This window comes from Cricetulus griseus, chromosome X, assembly GCF_003668045.3.
Source record: "Cricetulus griseus strain 17A/GY chromosome X, alternate assembly CriGri-PICRH-1.0, whole genome shotgun sequence".
NCBI lineage: Eukaryota > Metazoa > Chordata > Mammalia > Rodentia > Cricetidae > Cricetulus > Cricetulus griseus.
The window spans coordinates 61,217,301-61,230,562 of NC_048604.1; the positions used below are offsets into that span (position 1 = coordinate 61,217,301).

General features: G+C 35.3%; 1 non-coding gene across 1 annotated transcript; it reads left to right on the plus strand.

Moving 5' to 3' along the window:
* Positions 1-12,090: 12,090 nt before the first annotated feature.
* Positions 12,091-12,198, plus strand: LOC113837714. Its single transcript, XR_003488437.1, has one exon. It is a non-coding gene; the product is annotated as a U6 spliceosomal RNA (small nuclear RNA).
* Positions 12,199-13,262: the final 1,064 nt, after the last annotated feature.

A 13,262-nucleotide genomic window follows, 5' to 3' on the forward strand; every position in this document is an offset into this window, starting at 1 on the left:
GAGCACCATTCCCAGAATGCATATAATAGGAGAGAACTAACTCTAGAAAGTTGTTCTCAGGCTTCTTCTCAATACTTCCTCATATTCACCAAAATGAACACTTCCTCCACACTAACAAATAAATAAAATAATAATTTTAACATCTCACATTGCTTATAATCATATCAACTTGCATGTCCTCACCATAGAAGTACTTGTCTTTGGCCCTGTAGTACTTTCTAAGGCCCTGGTCATATAAATTATTTACTATCTAGGGATGGATATATAGTATCAAATTGAAACATTTCTCCTTCTACAGAAAGTGCCCAGTCCCAACTGATACATACACAAAATAATTATTTCATCTAAGGCCTAGCCATCATAGCAGAAGAGGAAGCAGAAACATGATAAGATCCAGAAGAACAGGAAGTTTCTGTGAGACTGTATCTCCTAGAAGAGTCTGAGAAACTATTCTCTTGAAACTTATTAATATGGCTGTCCAAGCAACACCTAAACAAGAAAGACATTGACATGCATATACATGCTAACATGGAAGATAGAAATCCCATGATGCCTAAGACATGTGCTGGGAGTGAAAGAAATAGTCTTCCTGAGGAAACAGCCCCCAAATTAGTTATCTGATACCAAGTCATTAGCTCTGAAGTGATTTACATACAAAAAACATTATATGGGCTGAGCAGATTGTACTCATGTATTTAGAACATATATAAAATAGAATACATTAATTTGACAGAAAGAGGGTGCATGGGAAGGATTGGAGGGAGAAAGAGCAAGGGAAAAAGATGTAATTATGCTAATTTGAAAACAAAAATTTGAAATGGCTAATTTTAAATCATTATTCTCTGTCTTGATGTTATGGAAGTGATTTAGAATCTAGGGCCTAGACTGTGATTCTTAGTCAGTGTTCTATTGCTGGGAAGAGACACCATGGCCAAAGCAACCCTTTTTTTTGGTTTTTCAAGACAGGATTTCCCTGTGGCTTTGGAGGCTGTCCTGGAACTAGCTCTTGTAGACCAGGCTTGTCTCGAACTCACAGAGATCCGCCTGCCTCTGCCTCCCGAGTGCTGGGATTAAAGGCATGTGCCACCAACGCCCGGCCAAAGCAACCCTTTTAAAAGTTATGATTTGATTGAGGGCTTGCTTACAGTTTCAGAGAGTCGGCACATTATTGACAAAGTGGGAAATAGATAAGCATGATGTGGGAGAAGTAGCTGAGAGCTTCACATCATGATCTGTAGGTGGAAGGCAGAGAGAGACTGGGCTTGGCATTAGCTTTTGAAACCTCAAAGCTCACTCCCAGTGACATGCCTCCTCCAACATGACCACATCTCATAATTATTCTTAAACATCCCACTGTCTGGTAACTAAGCAGTCAAATATATGAGCCTATGGGAGACATTCTCCCTCAAACGACCACAATGGTTATTGAAATAGACCTGACAAAATTCCTACCTTCTATCTTTTTCTCCCATTGAAATTTCCCATACATGATTATATTGCCCACATGTTATGCTTACTTATACCACACCATAGAATTGCTGTAAAGCTAAGAAATAGTAGGAGTCCTTCTTCTGTTGTAGAAGTTACAAGACAAAATAATTCTCCCAGTTGAGAGATAATGTCACTTAGCAGGTCCTCTAAAATAATCATCAAATTACTTAGTCCCTGAATCACAATAGTGTTCATATTTTGTTCCCTCAGGGTCATCACCACATAACTTAGTAAAATTATATCATGAAAGAAATTGATTGGTGTGATTGTACTGTACAATATACAGCTTGTATAAAGCTTTTCAAAACTTGACTATGAAAGTCATGGTGCAAAAGGTGAATTAATACCATTTTCATTTCCATACTAATTAAAACTGTTTCTGTACATTGTTAAATTGGAATAGAATAAAACACATCTGTTGACCCAATGATGATTTACCATTTGAACAAAGTAATATTAATCTTCTTTAGCAGCAATAACATGTCTGGCATGGTAATTATAAAGGAAGCGATTATTTACATTCATATACAGTAGTCAATAGTCAACAGTGTTTTCTCCAGATTTACCTTATATTTACCCATGAGCAAATTAAATATAAGTACATAGACATAGCCATTTCATCATTTAAGTCATTGCTATAGATAATAATGTCTATAATTATAAAACAGTTTTTATAAATGTAATTGTGACTCAGAAATCAGGTATTGGCTAGGGATTTGTAATGATCTATAAGTTTAAGATTAGATTTATTATCATATGTGAATTGCTATGAATTTTAATTAGCTTCACAAATTGATAGGATTAACTATGATACTTCTACACATATATAAATTATGCATTTATTATGTATTTCTACCATTCTCTTAGAATTTTCATCATTCTCTTTGCTCTATTTCATATCTTAGCCATTCATTTTTCTTTCAGGATATGTTTTGTTACTTCTATGTATAAGAGCAATGTGATATTGCCTTCTTGTGTCTTGTTTACTTACTGTAACATGAGCTCCTCCAATTCCTTCCATTTTTCTACAAATTCCTTTCATTTTTTCTTCTTTGATTAAAAATATATCACTGTGTAAATAAAAGTTTCATTTCTTAAAATAGGATTATTGATCCATTTGGAGTAGTTTTAACACAGAAAGAGTAGCACAAACATAATATTATTAAACTTTGCTTTGTCTTTTATTATTTCCATCTTAATGTCTATTTTGTCAAGTAGAGGGGTAACTGCTACTGCTTGTCAGGTTCCTGAGCTATCTCCCATCCACATTAGCATGCCTTGTGGTGTTCTCCTGTTTAGCTCATGTTTAGGAAGCCAGGTTAGTGAGACTTCATGAGTGTAACTTAGAGTATTGCCAGGATACACAGTCTCACAGAAGCACTCTGGCTCTTGAAATTGTTCTATGCCCACTTCCACAATGATCCCCGAGCCTCATGTGACAGTGTGTTGTAGATGTTTTGGCTTGACTGTTCTCCACAACTCTGCACTTTGGTCAGTTGTGGTTTTCTGTAATGGTATCCAAGTGTTGCAGAGCTATAGGTATAAGGACAAATATTTAGAATGTAGATCAAGATTTTGTCAGTTTACCAAAATAGCAGTACTTGTTTGTATTTCTCCACAGAACATATTGCTTAATATTCTATGCTACTTTATTCTATGTCTTGGCATTTAGGATTGTTTCAGTCATATCTCTGTTATATGCTCAATGTGTGACTGTTCAAATTACAAGATGCTGTATATGTTCTTGTCATATCTGTAAAGCTGAAAATAAGGAATTTGATGATGTGAGACAGCAACAATATGGGTCAGCTTGAGTAAAATAATAGAATCCCATTATTGCAGACTTTCTGGTTGAAGAAATGAGACCTCAAGTCTTCATTTACCAGGAAGCAGTTTACTACATGGGGAGGCATCAGAGAATATTACCCAGAAAGCTAGAGTACAAAATATTGTAGAGTGAGACTTCTTTGCCTCCCTTATATAGAGGCATACATTTTAAATATCATATATTTTTCTGAAAATAAATAATTTTTGTTGAATATATTCTGACCATAGTTTCCCCTCTAAGATCCTCCCACATGCTCAACTCCCTGACTTTTCATATTCTCCTTCAAAACCAAACAGGCAAACAAATCAATCTACTAGATATTAAGGGCTATCATGAGAAGGAAAGTGGAAGGAAAGGGCATGCAGGAAAGATGTTGTCAGTTTGCATATCTGTAGTGTGGCACCAAACCAATTGATGCTTGGTGTGTGTGTGTGTGGCGGGGGAGTGCTCCTCTCTCTACCACACAGTAGACTAGATGGCTAAACTATCAAAATTTTGTTTTTTGTTTGTCTTCCCTTCTGGAAATAGAGATGTCAATGTTTAATATTCTGGCAGGACTGAGTCTTTGGCAAAAGCTCTCTATGGCTTGGAGAAGTTTTCCATCTTATTTAGAGGGGGAGAGATCTGTTTATTTTGTTTAAAACATAATTACTCTAATCCCACAGGGTCACTGATTAACCACAATAACTCAATTAATATTAACTGTTTCCTAGTAAGCCATCTCTTTAAATAATGAATAAATAACCAAATTTGGGAGAAGTTACTACACAAGAGCAAACTAACTGATCATTATTTTTACTTACATTTTAATAACTGTTTATTGTACACTTGAGTGACATACATCTGAATATGGGACATTGTACAATAATTGTACCAATATATCTTAAACTATGATGTAATTTTTAAATTACAAGACTTTTAAGATAGTGGATATACAGTAAATATTTATAATTTCATTTTTTAGTGAAAGGCAATAAAGAATAGGATTAGCACTCTTGCTCATTTCCTTTATCCATTAAACTATTTTTCATCAAGCATCATTGTTTTCATTGTTTTATAGACTTTTACCAAATCTGAAATAGTGTAGAAAGAAGGGATCAGGGCCATGAAATGAAATATGGTCAAGAGTCACATCCCTTCTATAAATAAATAAATAAATAAATAAATAAATAAATAAATAAATAAAGTTACTTCATTCTCCTCACCTTTTATCTTTCAAAGTTTCTTGCTCTCCTACACTATAAATATTAACTATTCTTTAAATTTATATGTGTATAACTGCATGTCTTCTCACTAGGAAGTACATGTAATTTTTGATGGCATAAATAGTAAAACATTTCAGTGCAAATTAAAAAAATTGAAGGAGGAAAGCCACATATATATATATATATATATATATATATATCATATATAAGTTATTTCATAAAACAAAGGTTATTTGTTTCATAAAGTTCATGCAAATATACATCATTGTGTAGCACTGTTAGTTTTTCATATGCATGATAAACATGAATACTTTATTTTAGTTGTTTTCTCCATGCCACTCAAATCATGAGAAAGTTAAGAGAAAAAAAAGACAGAAAGGAAGGAAGGGAGGAAGAAAACTTAGGGACAAACTTTTACTCATTTAACTATGAGGATCCTCAGATGTTTACAGCTATGGTCCAATGTAAGGTCTCTGGAGGATGGAGTGTGATCATATTCTGTCCTTTGGCAGATGTAGTAAATACTGTATATAACACGATACACATGTAACATACAGCATTAGAGCACAGCAGAAAACATTTACCTAAGTGATGAGTAGGCATGCACAGTCTCACATTTGATTGGTATTTGACACTACATTTTTTATCTGATGTTGAAACATCAACTCTGCATACCCTTTATAAAGAAATGTAGCAGAAAGTTTCATCTTATAATGATGGAACAGAATGAAGAAATGACTAGAAAACTTATTCCTTATATTCACCCAGTGCATTTCAATGTTGTGATGTGAATGCATGTAATTCAGTGTCATACCTTTGTAAAACAGTACTGGAATCCTCGTATTTTCGAGGGAGGCGCTGATAACATGAATTTCTAATAAATTCTTGTGCAACACTGTTTCTGTAGTTCCAGATATCATGGTTTGTGTCAACCATCTGAGCTTAGGAGGACATGCTCACTCTCTAGAAGGAATGTTTTATACCGAGTTGCCAAAATATTCTGTGAATCTTTTATTAGGTTAGATGAGCAAAATATTGTATTGGGCCATGCAATAACTATCATTAAAAACTATGCTATAAGGAAATTATGTATAGATTATATAACTGGATCTGGTAATTAATCTATAGTAAATGCTCATTTCAGAATGAGGGCTTCACAAATATCACTAAATTGAAAACATAATTGTTTCAGTTCTGAGTTGTAACTGTCAAAAATGTAAGATATACTGTGAGATCATTTGATGTTATGTACACACTTTGAATTGGTTATAGTGTTAAAATTAACACACTATCCACTCATATAGTTTTAATTCTGTGAGAGGTACTGAAGTAACTTAAGGTTTAATCCCTTAACAAATTTCAACTAGCTAATACATTATTATTAAGTAAAGTCACTATTCTATATGTCTGATCCCTAGAACTTACTCATCCAACTATTGAAAGTCTTTCTCTTTCTTTTCATTAAAATATACCTGTTTCTTTCATAAAAGAATCTGGAAAATGACTCTTCTCTCTGATTTTGTTCTATTAAACTTTCTCCATTTCATGTATAGATATCATAACACATTATTTTCCTGTTTGTGGCTTATTTGACTTAGAAAAAAGAACTTCAGGTTCATCCCCATTGTTGAAAGCAGTACAAATTTCATTTTATAGAAAAAATACTCCTTTGTGTGTTTATCACATCTCCTTCATTGATTTATCCATCAATGTAACATAGATAAATTACAATCATACTTAATATGAATAATGCTCGAAAGAATAAAGGAAGTGAGAGATGTCTTGACAGATTTACTTCTTGTTCTCTGGATGGATATATTCTCAGCAGTGAAATATCTGGCTCCCATAATACTTCTTTTTAAAAAATATTTTAGAAAGTAGTGCATTTTCCTATAGTAGTTACACTGGTTTATACCCTTGCCACTATGTGCTAAGGGGCATTGCTGCTTCTCTATAATCCTTCCAACAGTTATTAGGTATTTTTTTTTATTAGCAAGTACTTATTTTTATTTCTTTTGTTTGTTTGTTTTTTCTCCATTTTTATTGAAATTAGAAACAAGATTGTTTTACATGTCAATCCCAGTTCCCTCTCCCTCTCCTCCTCACCTAATGCCCACTAACATCCTACCTATCCGATACCCTTTCTGCTCCCCTTCCATAGGGGATCTTCAGAGACTGTCATATCCTTTGGGATAGGACCAAGGCCCTCCCCCATGTGTCTTGGGTCAGGGAGTGTCCCTCTATGTGAAATGGGCTCCCAAAGTCCATTCCTATGCTGGGGATAAGTACTGATCTACTACAAGAGGACCCATAGATTTCCGAGGCCTCCTTACTGACACCCACATTCATGGGGTCTGGATCAGTCCCATGTTGGTTTCTCAGATATCAGTCTGGGAACCAAGAACTCTCCCTTGTTCAGGTCAGCTGTTTCTGTGAGTTTCACCAGCCTGGTCTTGACCCCTTTGCTCATCACTCCTCCCTCTCTAAAACTGGATTCCAGTTCAGTTCAGTGTTTAGCTGTGGATATCTGCTTCTACATTCATCAGCTGCTGGATGAAGGCTCTAGGATGGCATATAAGTTAGTTATCAATCTCATTATCAGGGGAGGGCATTCAAGCAGCCTCTCCACTGTTGCTTAGATTGTTAGTTAGTCTCATCCTTGTAGATCTCTGGATGTTTCTCTAGTGCCTGATTTCTCTTTAAACCTATACTGGCTTCCTCTATTATGGTATCTCTAATTTTTCTCTCTTCTATTCTTCCCCCTATACAACCTCCTTCCTGCTCCCTTATTTCCTCCTCACCCCTCCTCTTCCCACCTTCTCATTCTCCTAGCTCCCTCTAACCTCCCCCCATGCTCCCAGTTTGTTTAGGAGATCATGTCCCTTTCCCCTTCTCTGGGGAACCATGAATGTCTCTCTTAAAGAACTCCTTGTTGTCTACCTTCTCTAGTGGTGTGGATTGTATGGTCTTAAGGTGATACATAATGGTGGTTTTCATTTTCACTTTTCTGATGATCAGTGATATTTATCAGCTTCAAGCAAAGAATTTTAGGTTGAAAATCTACAAACGGCAAAGTAGTTTTGTATTATGTGTTTCTTGGCTCCTTTAAAATTAGGAGTGTATTTTTTGCCATTCAAAATAAACATTGGTGTTATGGTAAATCTTTCTGCCGCCTGAGCCCCACCACCACGTGTGAGCTTTACACCAGCCTGCCTGCCTGAGTTAGGGCCCAAATGAATACACAGAAACTTGTATTAGGTTCAAAGCTACTTTGATGGGGAATGTACTGTGTATGATTATCTTATTGATTTTTGAATAAAATACTGTTTGGCCAATGAGACAGCAAGATAGACGGGACTGGAAGTCAGGGAGGATTCTGGGAAATGTAGTAGAGAAGTGATCATCCAGGCAGGAAGTGACATAGCAAGGAGACTCATATTTAAGCGAAGGAGAAACAGGAAGGGCCCTCTTTCCCGTTCGCCTCCTCCAGCGGAACGATGCGATCCACCGACACAGAGGGACGCCAATAAGGAGTCCGATAAGATAAGTCTTATAAAATATATAGATTTATGATAGTTAAGACTGAACTAGCAGATGAGAATCCTAGTCATTGGCCAAGCAACACTGTACCTAATACGAGTTTCTGTGTATTCATTTGGGCCTAACTCCGGCAGGTGGCTGGCGTAAAGCTCACACGTGGCAGTGGGGCTCAGGCAGCTTTTGGCAGAAAGATTTATCGTAACACTGCTTGGCCAATGACTAGGATTCTCATCTGTTAGCTCAGTATTAACCATCATAAACCTATATATTTTATAAGACTTATCTATTTGGATGCCTTATTGGCATCCCTCCTTGCCGGTGGATCACATTGTGTTGCTGGAGGAGGCAAACGGGAAAAACAGACCCTTCCTGATTCTCCTTTGCTTAAATATGAGTCTCCTTGCTATGTCACTTCCTGCCTGGATCACCACTTCTGTACTAGATTTCCCAGAATCCTCTTTGACTCCTAGTCCCATCTAACTTGCTGTGTCATTGGCCAAACAATATTTTATTTAACAATCAATAAGATAAACATACACAGTACATTCCCCATCACATTGGTCTGCAAATATTTTCTTCCTTTTCACAACTGCTTTTGCTCCTCCCTGATTATGGATTCATCTTCTGCTCTGTAGAAACATTTTTAAAATTTTGTATATGCTTACTTATATACCTTTACTTTAAAATTTTACAAGTATTTATTTTATTTTTCTTGAATGAATGTTTTCCTCCATGTTTGTATATGTACCACATGCCTGTCGATGCCACAAAAGGTAAGAAAAGAACACCAGATCCACTGAACTTGGACTTATGAATGGTTGTTAACTTGTGTATATATGATGGGTGCTAACTCTAAATCTTCTTCAAGGGAAAAAATTGCTCTTAACTGCTGATCAAACTCTCTATTTCCTACATTTACTTTTGTTTGCTATACTTGTATAGTCATATCCAAAAAAAGTCATTACTAAAACAATTATCAAAGAACTTTGCTTCTTTTTGCAAATTCTTTCATGATTTCAGATGTCAGTAATTTAAAGTTTTGATCAATTTCATAAGGATTCTAGTAACTGACATACAATAAAAGCTTCTATATTTTTCCATGTGAATTTCCAGTTTTCCCAGCACTGTTTAATAGAATACCCATTCCTATTTTATGTCCTTCTCAAAAATTAATTCAGAATATTTGGATATTATTCCATTGCCAGATTTTTTGATTACTAGGAATTTGTTATATGTTGGAAAATAGGAGATTGAGTATTTCTGGCTTTGCTCTTCCTGACGATTTTGTTGGTTATTCTGAGCCACTTGTACGTGAATTCCAGATTGTTCCTCCATACCCTTGAAAATGTCATTGGAATTTTGATAGCGATTGTATTGACTCTATGAATTACTTTTGGAAGAATGGGCATTTTAACAGTAGTGATTTACCATCCATTATTAAGAAATTGATTTCTGGTTATGTGTTCTTGCCTTTAGTAATAATTTATACATTTCAGTGTAAAGGCCTTTTACCCCCTCAATTAAATGTGTTCCTAAGTATGTCACTCTTTTTTATCCAATCCAAATGACATCTTCTCTAGATAGTTTTTAACAATATTTTGTGACTATTGTATAAAATGAAACTTATTTTTAAAGCTAATTTGTTATGCTTCAAAAAATTTAATCTCTTTACCAATTCTAGGAGTTTTAAAGTGTAATTTTTGAAGTTTTCTATAAATGAGATTATGTTATCCACAAACAAGCAAACAAGTAAATGTGGACTTTTCCAGACTGAATGATTTATACATATTCTTGCTAAATTTTCTAACCAGATTCCAGTATGAAGTCAAATAAAGTGCTCCAAAATTATTTATTATCTGAATGGAAAAACATTCAAAATTTAACTGTGGAAAATATTAGTTTGAATTAATCACATATATCTAACATTGAAATATATTTCTTGAAATCTATCTTCTTGCTGGGAGATTTTATCACATATGTTACTAAATTTTAATAAAGGACTTTCTCATCCATTGATTATCTCATCATTTTAATCCATCAATCTGTACATTCAGCTTGTAACACTAATTTGTTTACATATAACAAATCATCTTTGCATCCCAGAGGAAAATTCCACTTGATCTCAGTGTATTATCATTCAGTTAACATCATGTGCCATTTAGTTTAGTTTGCTAATGATATGTTGAGTATTTTTACTTCTGTGTATGCCAGAGGTATTGACTGTGATTTTCTTTTCTCATAATATATTTTTCTAAGGGCAAATCTGGGATTCTAAAATAAGTTTAGATAGTTCTCTATATTTTTGTCATTTTTTTGTAAAGGTTCAAAATAAATTCCCTTAATTATTGATAGACTATAATAGTCAAATAGGAATTTACTTTACATTGTATTGTGGGAGCTACTGATTCTTGGTCTCAATTGCTAATTTGCTCAGGTTTCATATTTGTTCATGATGTGTTCTTCATAGTTTGTTTGTAGAAATGTATCCATTTATTTTAAGTTGTTTATTTGATGGTATGTTATCCCTAGTAATAGTCATCTTAAGATATTGTTTATTTAAGTTACATAAATTATAATGCCCATATAATAGTACTTGCAGGTATGTTTTATGGACTTAATTTTACAACTCAAGTTGCCAGAACAAAATCTGATAAAATAAAGCTCCATGCAGCATAGTAAAAGCAAAAGCAAAATTAGACGTTTACAGGACAATAAAAACAGATTCTGGAATTAAAATATTACATAAAAAACAGAAAAATTGATTTTAAAGAAAGAATAACAAACCTTAATTGTATAACCAAGACAAAAACAGAGAAACTATGACCAAATCAACTTATGGAAGATAGCGTTTAATTGGGGACTTGCTTACAGTTTCAGAGGATTACTCCATGATCATTATGACAGAAAGCATAGCATAGAACTGGGACAGTTGCTGAGTTCTTACATGTATCTATAAGATAGAGGAAGAAAGAAAGATAGACACACACATACAGAGAGAGAGAGAGAGAGAGACAGAGAGAGGGAGGGAGAGAGAAAGAGACAGAGACAGAGAGAGACAGAGAGACAGAGGGAGGGAGGGAGGGAGGGAGGGAGGGAGGGAGGAGGAGGAGGGAGGGAGGGAGGGAGAGAGTATAAGAGTATAATGAAGAATTCTGTCTAGATATCTGGTGCCCAACTGCTTAGGCAGAGTCCCAGATACTACACTGCAAAATTGTACTTAGGCCTGCCATTGTCTCTCATGTAAGTACATTCCCCATGTTTTCCACATCTATTTTGTAGTCAGGTGAAATAGCTACATTGATTTTGTGGTATCACTATGATTGTTCACCCATCACCCTCTAATTGTGGTTGTTTTGATTAATCTCATTTTAAAAGGTATTAATGTCTTTTGACCTCAATTTTATGACAGCAGTAATTACTATATGTTGTGGCAGCAAGTTGTTGGTTTTGTAGTTTTTGTTTTTCCCCATCCCTAATACCTAAAAATAGATTCTTGAGACAGAGCCTAAAGCTTTTATTCTGGATGACTTGTGCTCAGGTTTTATTATTATTATTATTATTATTATTATTATTATTATTATTATTATTATTATAGCAACTTTCCTTAGGGCTGGCCCATCTGCCAATTTATTTCTTTTTTTCTTTAGAAACAATCATTTTACATATCAATCCCCCCATTCCCTCTCTCCCTCCCATCCTCCCACATCCCCTACCAACCCAATCCCCACCTGGTCCCCAAGAAAGTTGAGGCTTTCCATGGGGGAAATCATCAAAGTCTGTCACATCATTTGGGGGAGGGCCTAGGCCCTCCTCTATGTATCTGGGCTGCAATAGTATCCCTCCATTGGGAATGGGCTCCCAAGGTCCATTTGTGCATTATTGGTAAATATTGGTTCCACTATAAGAGGTCCCATAGCCTGTCCAGGCGTCCTAACTGACACCCACATTCAGAGGGTTTGATTCAGCCCAATGCTGGCTCCTCAGCTTTACAACTGGTGTCCTTGTGCTCTCACTAGGTCAGGTCAGGTGCTTGCTTTGGCAGCACATATACTAAAATTGGAACGATACAAAGAATATTAGCATGGCCCCTGCATAGGTTTTGAAAATCAAAAATATGACAGAAATATACATTTACACAATATCTCAATGACTTTTTCAGTGGACTAGTATCCAAATAATTTCAAATGTCCTCCTTTGCTATGCAGAATTGATTGTGTTTCAATCCACCAAAATCATAGCTTATTCAATTATTGGTGTTAACTTACATTGTCTAGACTAGTCATAGGTTCTTTCTTTTCATGAAATTTGGCTTTCTAGTTAAACCATAAATGGGAAAGCACAAATATTCTGTTCATTGCTAATGCCACTGACATTTGTAGCTGTTAATGTTTAGTTCTCATTATTTCTCATCAATTTAAATAAACTTTAGAGATACATTGTTTACAGAAAAATTAAGCACAAAAGTACTTACTTCACACTTTCTGTCTTCACAAATATCTAGTGTCCCTAACCAGCATAATTATTGCATGTGGAATTCTTATAAGTGATGAACCTACACTGATGCATTTTTTCCTACAGTCACTGTTCACACAAGTTTATTGTTGGTGCTGTATCTTCTAAAGTGTCCAACAAAAAAATACAGAGTGATTTTGACCTAAAAGTACTTTTTTATCTGGAGCTTCCCAGCTCTTTAAGAGTCTGGCACTATTTATGTTTTATAATGTCCCTCTGTTTCCCAAGTATCATTGTGACAGAGAAAGACAGTACAGAGATTCCTCCATCTTGTATTCTTTCTGAGGTCACTTCAGGATTAGCTAGAATTTGATTTCCATGCTGGAGAATCCCATGCAAAATTATGAAATTCTGTTCTAGGATTCCAAGGTCAATATGCCCTAGCAAAGTATTTGAGCTTCTTTTAAACTGCCTGCTTGTTCAGAACCACATCAAACTCTGTTTATCTTAACTTCTGTTAAACTGCTTGCTTTTCTAAAGACCCCAGTCCAATGAAGCTGCCAAGAAAGATGTCAGGACCATTTTTTTGCCTTCAAAGTAGCCTTGCTCAGGATACTAGGGGATATACATGGGGCCCTGGATACCTGAATGTAGTCCCAGCAGGCTGCAGTAAAGACTTTCTATAGGCTATAATCTGTGCTTTAGTGGTCGTCTCTGGTGGACTCCTATAACATTCCACAGGTGGA